Here is a 19,619-nt window from a genome sequence, read left to right as displayed (position 1 = left end):
CAAAAACATACACTTTATAGAAGCTTGTATTACTGGAAGTCAATTGTCACGGTTGTCGTCTGGAATGGAGGACCAAAACGCAGCAGGAATGTGGATGCTCATCTTGATATTTATTGAAACCAAGAAAACACCAAAATAACAAACGACAAAGAACTCACGAACAACCAAACAGTCTTGTAAGGCTCACACACTCAAAACAAGAGACAATCTCCCACAAACACTAAACCAAACACATACCCATATATAGGACTCTCAATCAGAGACAACGAGAAAGCACCTGCCTCCAATTGAGAGTCCAACCCCCCATTAACCTAAACATAGAACTACAACTAACTAGACTAAACATAGAAATACGTTAACAATGAACAGTGCCCAAAAACCCCGGAATACATAAATCAAATACCCTTCTACAAAAACACCACCCCGAACCACATAAAACAAATACCCTCTGCCACATCCTGACCAAACTACAATAACAAATAACCCTTATACTGGTCAGGACGTGACATCAATGAACCTCAATCTGCTTTACAAATTTAACAAGTAAGAAATGGTGTCTTTAGGCATGCCAGGAGTGTTATAATGTAATTTGTACCCCTTTCCCGATTATTACATTTCTATGATAAATGGTTATTGTGCTATTTTAATCAAGTTGATGTTGACTCAGAAATATGTTGAGTCAAAATGCATGGACGGTTTAAGAGTGCATTCCATCGTAAGCTTGCATTAGGGCATGCTCATGCAGGACTTATTGTTTGTTTTGCAGCTAGCCATTAGCCTAGCTAGATGCTTATCCAATCTCTAACTGTATAGCTATCTGTGACCTTTAAGAGTTCTGGGAGATGACTTTGAATTGAAGTTTACCTGATTTCACCTAAAGACAAATTACGGTAACGTTTTACTGTAGGTGTCCTTATTCATGCATTTATAAAGCCGTTATAACAGTTATATAGCACATTGAAACATGTCATAAGCTGTCATAAGTAGTTTTAACTTCGTGTCAACTTTTGATAACAACTTCTATTACACAGTTGCATGACAACTTATGTCATATGTTATGACATGCTACACAAGTGTCTACATACCAGATGTTATATCAGAGCGTTATATACTTTACCAAACTCTGTGTCACATTATTACAAAGAATGGAATGATGGGCATCATAACCATGCCATATGCCATTATAGAGTGTGCACCGACACCTTAAGTAAAGTGACATTTATTTCAGGTGTTATAAAACAGTCATGAATGTGCTTAATACCACAGAGTTGAGAGTAGCACAAAACCATTCAGGATCTCCAAGAAACATGGGCAAATTGGAGCACAGATGTATTTAGGATTTTGTTTTTGACAAGACAATAAATTGCCCGTAGTTGTAAAAATTGGGCCACTTCCAGATATGAAAAATATACATTATTATAATAACAAGAACATGCGAAAAAGCACAAACATTTTGAAATGAAATGGAAGCAAATATCATTTTACAACAAAATCACAACAGGATATGTGAAAGCTGCGATAAAAGGAAGATGTGCAGGCTACAGTAATAATGACAGCTATATTATGGAAAAAAAATACTTGTTAGTTAGGTAACTAGCTAGCTAGCTAAGTAGCTTGTTGATGTTGCAATTGCAACATTTCGTTGACCAACCTATGGCTAGCTAGCTGCCTAGCAATTTGCTCATGCTTGCTATTTAGCTAGCTAGCTAACTTCACTAGCTACAGGTGGCAAAATTGTCATCTGTCATCTCTCCCTATTATATTATGCTCCATTGTGAAGTCATAAATACCAGTCGGATGCATTCACGTGCTTTGAGAAATGCAGATTGGTTAATGGCCAACAAACTGCATAAGCCATAAACTAAAAGTACAGCTATCATTCTTGTAAGCAAATTATAGTGTTCAGAAACCATACTAATATATTACTTTTTATAAATAATGTTTTGTTGTTGATTTTAACTAATGAAAATGCTGTTATCTAGGTCATTTACAGTAGGTGATGTCAGAGGTCAGCATGTGAGAGAAGCACTGAGGTATAAAACAAGAATAGACTGCGACCAAGATGACAGACCATTAATTTCAACGTAATCTACTCATGTTATCATACGTCAATTCATCTACCATCTATATCCGGGTTGTATCCAGTTCACATGGCCCAACTTCAAATCAAATAAATCAACTCAAATCACATTTTATTGATCACATATACATGGTTAGCAGATGTTAATGCGAGTGTAGCGAAATGCTTGTGCTTCTAGTTTCGAAAGTGCAGTAATATGTAACAAGTAATATAACAATTCCCCAACAACTACTGTACCTAATACACACAAATCTAAAGGGATGAAAGAGAATATGCACATATAAGTATATGGATGAGTGATGGCCGAGCGACATTGGCTATGTGCAATAGATGGTATAAAATACAGTATATAAATATGATATGAGTAATGTAAGATATGTAAACATTATTAAAGTGGCATTATCTAAAGTTGCATTGTTTAAGGTGATGAGGCATCCATTTATTAAAGATGCCAGTGATTGGGTCGCAATGTAGGTAGCAGCCTCTTTGAGTTAGTGATTGCTGTTTAGCAGTCTGATGGCCTTGAGATAGAAGCTGTTTTTCAATCTCACGGTCCCAGCTTTGATGCACCTGTACTGACCTCGCCTTCTGGATGGTAGCGGTGTGAACAGGCAGTGGCTCAGGTGGTTGTTGTCCTTGATGATCTTTTTGGCCTTCCTGTGACATCGGGTGCTGTAGGTGTCATGGAGGTCAGGTAGTTTGCCCCCGGTGATGCGTTGTGCAGACTGCACCACCCTCTGGAGAGCCTTGCAGATGCCGTACCAGGCTGTGATACAGCCCAATAGGATGCTCTCGATTGGGCATCTGTAAAAATGTGTCATGGTTTTGGGCGACAAGCCAAATTTCTTCAGCCTCCTGTGGTTGAAGAGGCACTGTTGCGCCTTCTTCACCACACTGTCACCACACTTCTCATATGCACTAGCACACAGTGCGCACAGGGAGCAGCGCAAGCAGCGACGACGCCACCACGTCATCCAAAAGCATGGCAGACATTGGATGAATATAAAATGTAAATATCTTCGGCTGTAAGTGATGGAATTGGCATCAGTGACAATTATTTTAATAATTCAATGGATGTTTTGTGCACAAAGGTGATGACGAAAGTATTAGCAACTTGCAAATCTTACTTCTCTATGGGGTCATCTATGGAAATTGTCTTTCTGGGGCAGAAGTCAGTCAAACTGCAGTACCGAAGCAAGACTGTAGGTGTAGTCGAAACAATGTTTCTAGACCTGAACCCTGGCCCCTTGGGGATAACTGGGAGCTCAGGATGATAGACGAGTTTCCCACTAGTAATTACCAATTGGAGGGCTGTTCAAGTGGATTTTTCCCAGTATGTGGTAAATTCACATTTTATATTTGACATCTTATCCAGAGTGACTTACAGTTAGTGCATTCATCATAAGATAGCTAGGTGGGACATCCACATATAACAGGCATTGTAAGTACACTTTTCCTGGTTCCACCATTGGTGTGCCAGGACAGAGAAGAGCTTGGACTGGGCTGAGCGGGAGCTGTCCTCCCGTAGAGATGGGAGGGCCAATAGACCAGAGGTGGCAGAACAGAGTGCTCGGGTTGGGGTGTTAGTTGGTTACAATTGCAGCATTAGTCCCACTTTTCTTCTTCCAATTTCAGTGATATGACTAGCTGGCACAAGGGCTCTAAATAACGATTAATTGTATCTTCATATTGACAAAATGAAACTGTGGTTCTGTTGTAATACTTTGTATTCCATGTTATAGAGAATCTCCTCAGGAACACATAACACTGCGGGAGATATCTCATTTTCAAGTGTTCGTAAAAGGTAAAAAAGGTTGCGGACAGGTCAATATTAATCCCTAGTCAATAATGGCACTAAATGGCACCAAATCTGATTTTGTCCAGTATCTCAATATATTGTGGTCATATTGTTATGGAATATTCAGGGCTGATGTAGAACACAGAGATGATAAAAAAAGAAACAATTATTACATAAAAATGCTATATTACACAAATTAGCCACTTAATATGCAATTTAGGCAGCGCGGAATACATAATGAATTAAAGCCAATAATTTAAGGTAGGGTGGTCATATTATAAACAAATCTTCATGCTTTATGCAAAACTAAGAGCTTGTAGCAATATTTTTACAATTCTGAAATTAGAATACAACTTCATGCAAATGGTATACTTAATACACACACTACACAGCACCCCGACCAACACTCTCACACAGCAACACACACACACTCAGCCTAAGACAGACACACACTTCTAAACATCCCCACACAATCACACAGCACCCCCCACAATCACACATCAACCCACACCACATCACACACACAGCCTACACAGATACAAAATTCTCACTAAGTCTGAACTGTAACACAGAAGGTTACTAGTCTAATGAAATAGCTTTCTTCTAAGGTAGTTCTACACCTGAGTTGGTTAACATTGTAATGTTATTTTTGGTATTGATGAGTTACACTGGTGATGGGAGAACTGCAGCAAATAATTAGTCACAGCTAGCAAGCTAGCAGTCGTCATGGAAATGAGGTGGAACTCATTAAAATGGCGCCGACAGAGAGGGCTGCCTTGCATCTAACTCTTAGGAAACTTTGCAATCATTTTTTAAAATGTATTATTTCTTACATTATTAGCCCAGAAAATGTTTTGTGTTATTACCTACAACCGTGAAGAACTATTGGATATCAGAGTGGTGGTAACTTACCAGCACTACCAGCATTAAGACCATGAAAACGACTTTCCCGAAGATCCCGAAACGGTTCCTATGTTCGCACCCCCATGGCAATTGAACTGATTCCAGAGGCCGACCCAAAACAACGCCGCGGAGGAGAAGTACTTGGAATGGTCTTCCAGTCTGACTTAGGAGGCGCACACACCACCCACCGCTTCCGAGTATATTACTCACGAATGTTCAGTCTCTGGATAATAAACTTGACGAGCTCAGGGCATGGGTTTCTTTCAGAGAGACATCAGGGATTGTAACATACTCTGTTTCACGGAAACATGGCTCTCTCGGGATATACTGCCTGAGTCGGTCCACCCAGTTGGGTTCTCACAGACAGGAATAAATATCACACCGGGAGGAAGAAGAGTGTGGAAGTATGTTTCATGATTAACGACTCATGGTCCTTCTCTTCACCCAACCTAGAATACCTCACAATGAAATGCAGACCGTATTATCTCCCAAGATAATTTTATTCGGTTATAGTCACAGTCGTGTATATCCCCCCTCAAGCCGATACCACGACGGCCCTCAAAGAACTTCACTGGAATTTATGCAAACTGGAAACCACATATCCTAAGACCGCATTTATTGTAGCTGGGTATTTTAACAAAGCAAATTTGAGGAAAAGGCTGCCGAAATTCCATCAACACATTGACAGATGTACTCACACTGCTAAAACACTTGACCACTGGTACTCCAACTTCCGGGATGCTTACAAGTCCCTCCCCCACCCTCCATTCAGCAAATCTGACCACAAATCAATTTTGCTCCTACATTTACATTTACGTCCCCTCCTATAGTCAGAAACTCAAGCAGGAAGTACCCATGCTAAGGACTATTCAACGCTGGTCTGACCAATCGGAATCCACGCTTCAAAATTGTTTTGATCACGTGGACTGGGATATGTTCTGGGCAGCTTCCGAGAAGAATGTTGATGATACGGTGAGGTGTATGGGAGATGTTGTACCCAATATAACACATTCGATCTGGTAAAAGATAATACAAAGAAAAAAGCATGCGTTTATTGATTTTTTTTACCATCATCTTTGAAATGCAAGAGAAAAGCCATAATGTATTATTCCAGCCCAGGTGCAATTTAGATTTTGACCACCAGATGGCAGCAGTGTATGCGCAAAGTTTTAGACTTATCCAATGAACCATTGCATTTCTGTTCAAAATGTTATATCAATACTGCCCAAATGTGCATAATTTGTTTATTAATAACTTTTCATGTTCAAAATTGTGCACTCTCCTCAAACAATAGCATGGTATTCTTTCACTGTAATAGCTACTGTAAATTGGACAGTGCAGTTTGATTAACAAGAATTTAAGCTTTCTGCTAATATCAGATATGACTATGTCCTGGGGAATGTTCTTGTTACTTACAACCTCATGCTAATCGCATTAGCCTACGTTAGCTCAACCGTCCTGTGGATGGGACACCAATCCCGAAGAAGATTCACACCAATTTCAATTGTTTCACAAAAAGGGCCATATGATTTCAACATTCTTAGCACGCCACACTTGCTTTTCATGTAAATATCATAACGTACAGTATTGGGATTTTTAGACATGAGTAACAACTGACACATTTATGTTTTCAAATTATTTATTATGTATTTTGATCACCACATTGTTGACATTTAGTAAAAACTGATTTGTTTACAGAGTTTTTTATTATTCTTGCATAGCGTCCATTGTTTGTCACGTCACCTAACCCCCTAATAAGATAACATTAATTAGATTGAGTTAAACAATGTGTATTAAGATGAAAAAGCTATTGCATTTAAAGTGTAGTTATTTGAAAGAAAATGTATTGTGTGTTGTGCTGCAGTCAGCTTTATACTAGATTCCTCTTGTAGCTACCAAGCTTGTAGCTAGCAGTAACTCTACCTAGTTATCTAGCTATGCATCAATGGGGGCACAGAGGGGCTGATCACGCTCACGTCGTGGCCCTACCGGTGAATGAACAGCTAGCTAGCTAGCAATACTGTCAAATTACTGTCAAACAAAACACTGTGTTTGGAACTATGTAGAGCAGAGCTCTCCAACCCTGTTCCCGGAGAGCTACATTGTGTAGTTACTTAGTCAGATAGCTACAGTACCTGACTAACTACCCATTTATGTCATTGTTACTGTAGCCTGCACAACAACAAAAAATCCTAAATAGATCTGTGCTCCCGTTTGCACATGTTTCTTGGAAATCCTGAATGGTTGTACAATACTCAACTCTATGGTATTAAGCACATTCATAACTGTTTTATAACACCTGCAATTAATGACACTTTACTTAAAGCCAGACTCAGTAAGTCTGATTTACGTCATTTGTGAACTGTCGGGGAGACAAAACAAGCCCCAGCAAGACATAATGTAAACAAACGGCTGCTGGGCCACCCTTCCTTCAGTCAGTATCAGACAGCTGGTGTTCTCGTTTGGTTGGAGCCTACAACAAGCGTGTAGGTTACTCTAAATTACAGCTATGAACGTTACAGCAGTAAAATGTCATTCTAATTTACGTAGACAAGTCCAACAATATAGTCCGCCTCCTGCGGTGCAACGCTAGTGCCGTTAGATGCTTGATCGCTTGCAGTGTAAACACTTGACTGGAAAAGTCGACCCTCAGCATCTATAGGGTTGAATAAATTCTCCATCAAAACGTTGCGATAGTAAACATCCAAGAGGAAAACAATTATCCAGCTAGCAATTCCAACAAAGTCTGCAAGTGTGTGAATGTTTATTTGGCTGTAGGCTAATCACCCACTGGTAGGCTATGCACATTTGCAAGAAATGCATGTGTGAATCTATCTATTTGCTTCATGATTATTATCCCTTGTGTCCAGCACGCTGCTGGCACTGGTCGTGCTGAGAAGTCTGCTAGTTGAAATATGGTCCAACTAGCGAGCATTGCACTGGGAAATATTCTCAATCCCTCGCTTACAATTCCAGTTTTCATTCATAAGCTCAAGATAGCAATATCAAAGCAACTTTGTAATGACCGACCCACCAGTGTTTTCAAATATGCGCTCTTGCGTATCGTCAGCTGTCGCACAAACAGACGCCAGACGGACAGACATCGAGGAGCCAATATTATTAACTGTTACGACATGCATTTGTCAGCTAAATTATATGTTTATTCTGTATCACTCAACTATTATTTATGAGTCTTGTTTGTATTGAGAGGGATATAGCTAGACATGTATTGTTGATGTGTTGCTGTTGTCGTGGATGGATCACAGATACAGATAGAACATGCGCAAAATAAATTATCAATAGGCCTATGCGTCACAATTACCTGGAGAAATGTGACCTGCAATTTGTAAACAAATCTGCTGTACTCATAATTTGTAAAATCTTCATTTACATAACTTTGAAGTGATCGAAATTGCAAATTCATCTTTCATATATACATTTAGAGAAATATTATACCAGAAAACAAAGTTACATTTTATTTGAGACCTCAGTCTGGCTTTAAGGTGTCAGTACACACTCTATATGATGTCCATCATTCCATTCAATGTAATAATGTGACAGTGTTTGTTAAATGATTAAACACCCTGTTATAACATCTAGTATGTAAACACTTTTGTAGCATGTAATAACATATTGCATAAGTTATCAGAAAGACTGTGTAAAAGTAGTTGGTATTAACAGTTGACATTACAGCATATGACAACAGGATGAACAATTATCTATAACACTCCTATTATAAGTAAGGGATAATTGCTAATGTTCTGTACATTGTCTTGGACATCATTTATAGAGGTTTTTCTCATTGAGATAACATCTCTTTTTCAAGAGAGACCTTGTTCAGTAGCAGCAGGGGGAACAACATTTTAAAAAAAACTATACACACACACAGTACAACAATAACGTATTACATAAAAAACGGGAATGTCTTGACTAAAAAACAGCTGTGCTAAAGACAATTACCCTCTTCTATGATATTGACATCAATCAAGAGTTTAAACTCCAATGTGACAAGATCATCAAATTTGTAAATGTTCAGGAGAGAATTCCAGGACCACGGAGCTAAGGAACTAAAACTATTTCTACCATGACCTGTTCTAATTCGTGTTGAAAGCAAATGAGAATGGGACCGTAATTGATATTTATTTACCGACCTGACTAAAAAAGAACAGAGAAAAGAGAGGGACGAACAATGCTTAGGGACGAGGCGGACACGAGTGCCTTTGCGGAGTAGATTTTTCCAAGGCCGTGTACAGAATGGAGGTGTTTATCCCGCTTATTCCACAGTTGCCAAAAAAACAACAATATGAAAGCAAACATTTACCGGTAGAAATACTTATTGTCATTGATGTTTTCATTTTTATAAGCAAATTCCTATTTTCTCATCTTTTGGTTGCTAGAGACGCGACCCAGCTGTTAGTTTGATATTTACAGACCCAACTTAGTCGTTCGTTCTTTAAGTTCCGTTGCCATGCTCAGTGGCAACATTGTTATCCTTTGCTTGCAGCTACACAGTCACTACCTCCGCACTCAGAATAACAGCAAAGTTTATTCCATTGCGTTTGTTTAAGCTATTTATTCCACTTACTCCACAGTTGCCAAATAAAACAATACTAAGCACACATTTACTGGTAGAAATAAAAATGTTTTTGTTGATATTTTCATTTATATAAGCAAATTCATACTTTATCATATTTTGGTTGCTAGAGATGCGACCCAGACATTTGTACGATTAGCTCAACATTTATGGATGCAACCCAATCGTTTCTTCTTTATGTTCCATTGCCATGCTAGCTGGCAACGTTCTTATCCCTTGCTTGCTAGCTAGCCAGTTAGCTACGGTTAACACAGTCACAACCTCTGCAGCCGTAATAACAGCGAAGGAGCTTTTTTCTAATGACATTCATTTGGATAGATCCATAGCAATGAGCTGATAATACCCAATTTTGCCTGGCATAGCTGGAAAAGTTTGCCTTCTCGTCAGGACACTCGTCAACACTGACTGCTAATTAAGGGGAGATCACATTGCATATCAAACAGTAGGCTAGAAGCTATTTAAATAGTTTGTTGCTCGCAAACCTGCCAATATGACAACCGAAGTCAAAATGTAAGTTGCTGAAAACAGCAGGTCAAACTAGAAATGTGGGAGGATTTGACAGCATAGCGTCACTTGTGTCATGACTGCAATAGTAGGGACCAGTGAAATTCATGTTCATCACTCACTGCCAAGTTAGGTCATCAGATTCTTAAAAAAATATGTCTCTGCAAAAACAAATCAATGCTGGCTAGCTGACAACATTTTTCCTTGTTGGACCTGCTTTTACAATGTATTCAATTTCGGTTTGTGTGGTTGTTGGTTTAGCTTTGTATAACTTTGTAGCAAGTACGGTCTGGATGTGTAGGCACTTAATGCGTCATGATTGCAAGATATCCTGATATCTTTTCCAACTGTCCCGATATCTTTTCCAACTTACCTTTATCTGGTTTTAATGTCCATTCTAGAATGCCCTTCTAGCCAATCAGAAACAAGTATTCAACAATGCTGTGGTATAACTAGTTTTATAACATCTTATGTTATTACTTAAAAAGCTGTAAAAAGTATTTAAAACAACTTTTTAAATGTGAAATGTTAATGTAACCTTCCTTTTCCCCATACCAAACACTGTCCTTTATGCTAATAAATGTGGTGCTGGAGGACTTTGTCTGTTTGGCACATTGTTAATTGAAGGAAGACTTGTTTGATGGTAGGGTTTAAGTGTGACCTGTGGGGAGAAATCTCTCTGAACTACTCCTATGAGAGTTAAACCCGTTGTTTCATCCCATAAATACTAATCACACATGTCACATAGGTTCAAGTTTAAGCTCAACTCTTTTTGAATGCTTTCATTTTCTATTCGTTAATCTTTAAAAAAAAATCATTGCAGTAAATTATCCCACCTTAACTGTGTCTGTGAAAGTTGACTTAGATACTCATACTACAAAATCACCAGATACCAGGGGTTAAACTTTAGTTTTAGAAGTGGGGGGGACATAATATATATATATATATTATTTTTATCCGCTCGGAGGCGCCGGTACTGTCCTAAAGCACACCGTTGCCTTGTTTTGTATCACATTCCAATGATAAAACAGGACAAAAAGGCAATGTGCCCCCCATCCCCAGTGAAAGTTGCACCCCTGCCAGATACTACTATGCCTTCTAGCGTCATCATCACAGGTTCAGAGCTCAGGTGTTGCAGGGGTGTATAATTATACAAGACAATTACAGCTGGTTTCTGACCAATACTCACTGGGCCTGTAAATGAATTTCTGCTATTATTTCACTCCTGGCTAGAAATTGTAATAACTTTTTTCTGAAATAGATGAGGTAAATGGCATGTAAATTTTGTATTCATTAATAAACTGCGGCCTGAATAATCTGTTGAAAATTGTATTCTGCTATTTGTATAATTTATTATTGGTGTATATAATGTGATCTTTCGCACAAATACCACAAAGGCAATTTCATTAGAGACTGTAAAATGGAAGCGAATATGGTTGGTATTGTACAGTGCTTATTCTACTGAATAAACTTTGAAATCAAGAAATGTAATGAAATGATTATAATGGAGGTACAGTACTTTTCACTTCAATGTACAGTATGAACTCCAAAGGTAGGCCTTCTACCTGACAATATATTTGTGTTTCCATAACATAATTAAGACTATGTGAAAATAATATGTAAAATGATCCAACTGCCTTAAGCCACTACTGGCATTGTGCTAAATGTTCAGGGTATCCACCATTATGTTCAGGGTAGTGGTGTTGACTGTCTGTACTAACAAGCCTCAATGCTCAGAGAGATGCCGTTTAAATTCAGCAGGTATCCCACCTATGCTTGTGACCTTTCAAAACAGACACTATTTGGGTAAGGTGAAGTTCAACGTTTCACTCTGGTTAGGCCACAATCAATGGAGCCAGTAGTTCAGCGAGTACACAGGGAAACATTGTAAACTAAACCAAGACACCATATTCAATTACACTCTACAAATACAGAGCACCTTACAAATCAGCCACAATGCATTCTACATTCATACTTATGAAAAAAGCCCCAGGAGGTGACTGTCTCTCCATTAACAGCATTTAAACATACCTGTTCCCTTTTGAGGGGCTAATACAATTCACAGGAAGTTGGTGGTACCTTAATTGGGGAGAAGGGGCTCGTGGTAATGGCTGGTTCGGAATTAGTGGAATGGTATCAAATACATCAAACATGGTTTCCATGTGTTTGACGCCATTCCATTAGGTCCTCTCCGACAATTATTATAAGCCGTCCTCCCTTCAGCAGCCTCCACTGATTCAACGTGAAAACGTTGTATTTCAGCTGCACCAATGTATAAAAGGTATTCAAGAACTTTAGCTACTGTATGTACAAATGGATAGATTTTGGGCAGGCTCTTTTGTGTCCCATCTCCCTTAACTTTGTCCATCTAGACTATCAGAGCTTAGGAATTAATCAATCTTTTTATAATGGACTTCCAGCCCTATGGCGTATCTCACAGCTATGCAACCAAATAGGATGCAAAGCTGTGATCCTCAAAGAATTTTTATCCTAGGAATAATGCGGTCCCAGGGCACTGCTGCAAACGCTTGCCCTGAGCATTAGGCACAGATAATTTAAACACATAAGCAGGTTCTTAGCGCACCTTAATCAATGCCAACGGTGTATTTTAGTTGAGAGAGTGGAAAGGCAATAAAGAGATAACACTAGTATAACCCGGGGACATGCTGCAGAAGAAATATGTAGCGCTGCAGCCCTCTGGGTAATGAGCAACAAAACTCCTGACAAAGAGTTCTTCTCCTGGAGTTTCTACACCGCAGCAAAGTCACATAATAAGCAAGATCCCACTGCATACATTCATGGACTTCATATAGGAAGGCTTTCAATATCACTCATCACAAAATAAACAGTACACTGTTATCCAGCCTAAGTCATGTCGAGACAACTGATCTCTTAAGGTGAGACAGTAAACTGCAGGAATAATGCAATGTGTGTGCCACAGACATCTATAAATATTGGCCTCTTTTATGAATGGTGCTTGCACAAGCATGATTTATGGAACACAATTGATATTTTACTGGAATATGGTTAATGTATTTTTTCCTCTGTATACATTATATACATTGTTATCAAGAATTCAAAATGAGACAAAATCCATACATATAATTTTAAACGTAAGCAACCACTACACCACTGACAGCATGGTAGGTATCATTGAAAGGCTATCACTTCATGTAAAGTACCATCACACTTCTTTAAACTAGAAATCAACATTGGCACCTCTCCCTTCTCCTATGAAACTGATATTTGAAACCATTTCCTCAAACCAAACATGCCTGAAAACATTATTAGTTCCATTTCCTCTCCGCATTAAGGTGAAAAGTGCTGAAGGCGGATTTTAGAAAGCCTTTTCCAGTGATGGAGTGCCTTCCTCTTCAGGTCTCACTCACATCAAGGGGGGGATGTGGGAGATTTATCAGCGTGGGCCCTCTCCTTCCAGAAGCCTTTTCACAGGCAGCCAGAGAGGACTCTGTGGAGAGGACTCTGTGGATATGAAAGGTGTCACAGCTATGTTGCAGAGAGCTGGGTATATTAAAAGTACAGCATGTTGGTTTATCTGCATTATTTCAATGTATAACCAGTAACGGTTTTGCAAATACAGTACTGTATTATAACATTGTAACACAATTATAAAGCTACAGTTATGGTCAAATATATTGGCACCCTTGCACAATTCACTATTTCTTCTAACATATGTTGAAATTGAAAAATCTATTGATGTTCACAACTGTATTTGTTTGATTTACAACTGCACAGGACCCACAAAGAAAATCCCAACTGAAATGTTGATTTTTCACTTCGAAGTAAAAAAATTGCTATACTAAATTATTCACAATTCTAATTAATATGGTTTGAGGCAAGGGATACTCGGCAAGTGTAATTTACAGTGCCTTCAGAAAGTACAGTAGTCACAACCCTTTACTTTTGTAAAAGGGTTGTCTAACAGCCTGAATTTTAAATTGATTACATTTAGGTTTTGTGTCACTGGCATACACACAATACCCCATAATGTCAAAGTGGACTCATATTTTTATAATTCTTTACAAATTTATTGAGAAACGGTAACGGAAGGATCACAGTAAAAACGGGTCTGGGACTTGCGGATTAGGGCCGTGAGAGGCGTTGCCACCACAGGTGAAGAGAAGAGACCAGACAAGGAATCAGCGGTTAAGTTCCATATAAAACGCCTGTAAAAATTGGCAAATTGGTGGAACCACTGGACTTGTTTGAGTGAGGAGGGACGGAGCCAGTCAGTGACCGCCCTAACCTTAACAGGGTCCCTTTGGATGCCAAGGAAAGAGACTTGGGATACACTTCTGAATCTTGACGTAGAGTTGACTCTGCAAGAGGCGCCTCAGGACTTGGTGGACGTGAAGGATGTGTTCCGGAAGGGTCTTGGAGAAGATCAGGATGTCGTCGAGGTAAACAAAGATGAACTGATTCAACATATACCTAACGGTGTCATTGACCAATGCTTGGAAGACTGCCGGTAAGTTCGATAATCTGAATGCAATTACTAAATACTCATAGTGGCCACTAGTGGTGTTAAAGGCAGTTTTCCATTCATCTCCTTACCTGATTCTCACCAGATTGTAAGCGTTGCAGCGGTGTCTCTTACTGAAGGTAAGTATTTGGGAAGGAGAGCGGAGAAGTCTTGGTCTTCAATGAATGCAGGGGGACGCGACGGGGTTCTGGGGGGGGGGTCTTAGACATTTAGTCTGGCAGTTCTTACCACAGTCTAGAATGTGTCCCGTGGACCAGGAGTGTAGTGGGTTATGTAGCACTAGCCAGGGGTACCCAAGGACAAGGGTTTCTCGGGAGCCATGATCAAAAGTAAACTAAGAGTCTCTGAGTAATTCACCCCAACCTGGCAGTAAGATGGGCTTGGTCTGATATTCCACCTGGCCGGAGCCAATTAAGGGCTTGAATCTGCAGAGGGATTGGACATTTCATGCAGGGGATTTGTAATTCTCTGGCGAAGTCTTGATCAATGAAATTATCTGTGGCCCCGGAGTCCACGAAGGCTTGAATCTGGTGCTGACGGTTGTCCCAGTGGAGGGTTGTTGGTAGGGACAGACATTGACTGGGTAGCCAGGAGGTAACTGCACAGCTTGTCAGGGTCTCCCCTTGTCTTGGCGAGCCCTAGCGTTTCCAGTCAGCTCTGGGCATGTAGCATGGAGATGGCCTAGACCTCCACAGTAGAGGCAGCAGCATTCGTGGATGCGCCTGTCATTTTTAAATGCATTTTATTTCACCTTTATTTAACCAAGTAGGCTAGTTGAGAACATGCTCCTGTGGGCCCAGCTGCATGGGCTCCTCAATAGTGCGTTCGGGGGGCTTTGGGTGCTCAGGAAACTGGAATACTGTCAAAAAAGCGCAGTCTCATGCGTTATCGGAGGCAGTTGTCGATCCTGATTGCCAGTGTTTTCAGGGACTGGAGGTCCTCTCCCAGTTCCCGAGAGGCCAATTCATCCTTGAGGTGGCAAGGTGCGGAACTCAATGGCGAAGTCGACCACTGGTCTGGCCCTTTGTCAGATGTTGAACAGTCGGCTGGCCGCTTCTCGTCTGCTGACTGGGTAGTCGAAAACTCGTAGTAGCTCAGCAGTAAAGGCTAATATGGAGCTGCAGGATGGTGGCTGCTGTTTCCACACCACCGTTTCCCAGGTGCAGAGAAGAGACCAGACGAGGAATCAGCGGTTAACCTCTCTGGGGCAGGCGGGACGAATTCGTCCCACCTACGTAACAGCCAGTTGAATCCTGTGACGCGATTTTCAAAACCTTTGAAATGCTATTACTTCAATTTCTCAAACATATGACTATTTTACAGCTATTTAAAGACAAGACTCTCGTTAATCTAACCACACTGTCCGATTTCAAAAAGGCTTTACAACGAAAGCAAAACATTAGATTATGTCAGCAGAATACCAAGCCAGAAATAATCAGACACCCATTTTTCAAGCTAGCATATAATGTCACCAAAACCCAGAAGACAGCTAAATGCAGCACTAACCTTTGATGATCTTCATCAGATGACAACCCTAGGACATTATGTTATACAATACATGCATGTTTTGTTCAATCAAGTTCATATTTATATCAAAAAACTGCTTTTTACATTAGCATGTGACGTTCAGAACTAGCATACCCCCCGCAAACTTCCGGGGAATTCGCTAACAATTTACTAAATTACTCACGATAAACGTTCACAAAAAGCATAACAATTATTTTAAGAATTATAGATACAGAACTCCTCTATGCACTCGATATGTCCGATTTTAAAATAGCTTTTTGGTGAAAGCACATTTTGCAATATTCTAAGTACATAGCCCAGCCATCACGGGCTAGCTATTTAGACACCCGGCAAGTTTAGCACTCACCAATATCAGATTTACTATTATAAAAGTTTGATTACCTTTTGTTGTCTTCGTCAGAATGCACTCCCAGGACTGCTACTTCAATAACAAATGTTGGTTTGGTCCAAAATAATCCATCGTTATATCCGAATAGTGGCGTTTTGTTCGTGCGTCCCAGACACTATCTGAAATGGTAAATCAGGGTCGCGCGCATGGCGCAATTCGTGACAAAAAAAATCTAAATATTCCATTACCGTAATTCGAAGCATGTCAACCGCTGTTTAAAATCCATTTTTATGCCATTTTTCTCGTAAAAAAGCGATAATATTCCGACCGGGAATGCCCATTTAGCTAAACAGAGGAAAGAAAACAAAGCTTTCGGTCGACGCGGGCACGAGCCTGAGTCTCACAGTACTGTAACCAGCCACTACCCAAACGCGCTACTTTGTTTCAGCCAGAGCCTGCAAAGCCACGATTCAGCGTTTTGCCGCCTTCTGAGAACCTATGGCAGCAGTAGGAAGTGTCACGGGACAGCTAAGATCCTCACTCTTCAATAAACAGAGACAAGAAGAACGACACCTTGTCAGACAGGCCACTTCCTGCATGAAATCTTCTCAGGTTTTTGCCTGCCATATGAGTTCTGTTATACTCACAGACAGTTTTAGAAACTTTAGGGTGTTTTCTATCCAAAGCCAATAATTATATGCATATTCTAGTTACTGGGCAGGAGTAGTAACCAGATTAAATCGGGTACGTTTTTTATCCAGCCGTGTCAATACTAGCCCTAACAGGTTAAGGATAAACATAATACTTTACTGAGAAACGGTAACGGAAGGATCACAGTAACACTGGGAAAGCAACAAACACTAAGTCTCGAAAACGCACATAGCACATAATTCAAGCTTCAGCAAATGACAACAGAAAAACACACCTCTTCTTAGGGATAGCCCCCTTTTTTCAATTTTCGCCTAAAATGACATTACCAAATCGAACTGCCTGTAGCTCAGGCCCTGAAGCAAGGATATGCATATTCTTGGTACCATTTGAAAGGAAACACTTTGAAGTTTGTGGAAATGTGAGTTGAATGTAGGAGAATATAACACAATAGATCTACCAACATCTTTGAAAAGCAACAGAAAGGTCCCAAATCTAGCCATCACTCTGGTTGTAATTCCGATGGTGTCCACAAGATGGCAGAAGTGTATGTGCAAAGTTTCAGATGGATAACTTAAAGTATGAGCAAGCTACATGACATTTAGTGTGAAGTCACCCAGGTACATTTGAGCAAATCGTGAAGGAGACATTTACATTTACATTTACATTACATTTTTCTGCAAGAATATCGTTGAATCTGTATACCTGGACTTTGATTTAGCTTTCCAGCATTAGTAGCAATATTTTAAGTTCAACATTTGCAAAACACCCAGTTTTCATAACTTCATAACTTTCCATATTCTTGTAATTTTTGTCCAAAAGGAAAAGGCTTGCTGTCGCACAAGGTTAGCAGCAAAATTTAGCTCATAGCTCATTGGCTATCTAGCATTGTTTGACCCCAATTGGTGCTTATTTGACAAAGTTACAGTCAATCAAGTGAAGACCGCCCACTTCATCAGCGTTCCACGAAGGCGTCGCTCTCTGACCAAATTTGGTGTCCTATAGGATATACTACACTCCTAATGATATAGTGAAGTCTGGTTATGTTCTAGGCTCTCTGAGGAATAAATACTAATGTGATTTGACTGGTTGAAACAACGTTTAGGGTTAGATTTTCACAGATTCCTTTCCTTGCAAATTGAACGAGTGGAAATACAAAATCGATCATGCATGCTATGTGGACCTTTTTAGGATATGAAAAAGGATTTTATCTAACAAAGCGACAGTTCATGTTATCTCTGGGATCCTTTGGATGATAAATCAGAGCAAGATTTCAGAAGGTAAGTACACATTTCACCTTCAGAGGTGAATTTATCAAGCCTATCGCAGTGAAAAAAGTGTTTTGTTGTTTGGAGCTCTCTTCAAGCATTTTTTCGCAGTAATAGCTACTGTTAATTGGACAGTGCAGTTATATTAACAAGAATTTAAGCTTTCAGCCGATATAAGACACTTATATGTACCGACATTTGTTGCTTCTCTAAAATCTGCGATTGTGACACATGGCGCTGCATGATTTACAACTGTCCCGTTGACGGGACGCCTATCCCTAAGTTATTTTAAAACACTATTACTGCACACAGAGTGAGTCCATGCAACTTATTATGTGACCTGTTAAGCACATTTTTACTTCTGAACTTATTTAAGCTTGCCATAACAAATAGGCTGAAAACGTATTGTCATGGTTCCACCTGTCACCAGAGGGCGGCAGAGACCAGCCTAGAGACATTAACGACACTCAGGTGTGTCCTATTTAGTCATTTTAACATGATTCTTGAATGACTATCTGATATCTGTACCCCACACATATAATTCTCTGTAAGGTCCCTCAGTTGAGCAGTGAATATCAAACACAGATTCAACCACAAAGACCAGGGAGGTTTTCCAATGCCTCGCAAAGAAGGGAAGATGGCAAAAAAGAAGAAAAAATGTAATATCCCTTTGAGCATGGTGAAGTTATTAATTACACTTTGGATGGTGTATCAATAAACCCGGTTTCTACAAAGATACAGGCTTCCTTCCTATCTCAGTTGCCGGAGTGAAAGGAAACCGCTCAGGGCTGTCACTATGAGGCCAATGGTAACTTTAAAACAGCTACAGAGTATAGTGAAGTTTATTGGAGAAAACTGAGGATAGATCAACAACATTCTAGTTACTCCACAATACTAACCTAAACGACAGAATGAAAAGAAGGAAGACCGTACGGAACCAAAATATTCCAAAACATGCATCCTGTTTGCAATAAGGCATTAAAGTAAAACTGAAAAAAAATGTGCCAAAGAAATTAACTTTATGTCCTGAATTATGTTTGGGGCAAATCCACCACACATTACTGAGTACCACTCTTCATATTTTCAAGCATGGTGGTGGCTGCATCATGTTGGGAATGCTTGTCATCAGTAGGGACTAAGGAGTTGTATTTATTTATTTTATTTTTTTAAATTTGGGGGGGGGGGGGTTAAAAAGAAACAGAATAGAACTATGCAGCACAGGCAAAATCCTAGAGGAAAACCTGGTTCCGTCTGCTTTCCAACAGACACTGGAAGCCAAATTCACCTTTCAGCAGGAAAATAACCCTCATCAAAAGGCCACATCTACACTGGAGTTTCTTACCAAGAAGACTGTGAATGTTCCTTTGACTTGAGTTTCAAGAATAAAACAAAAAATGATGTGCAAATATTATACAATACAGGTGTGCAAAGCTCTTAGAGATTTACCCAGAAAAACTCACAGCTG

The sequence above is a fragment of the Salmo salar genome, chromosome 11, assembly GCF_965601325.2.
Source record: "Salmo salar chromosome 11, fSalSal1, whole genome shotgun sequence".
NCBI lineage: Eukaryota > Metazoa > Chordata > Actinopteri > Salmoniformes > Salmonidae > Salmo > Salmo salar.
The sequence above is the reverse complement of the archived record's forward strand: the minus strand, read 5'-3'. Positions refer to the sequence as shown.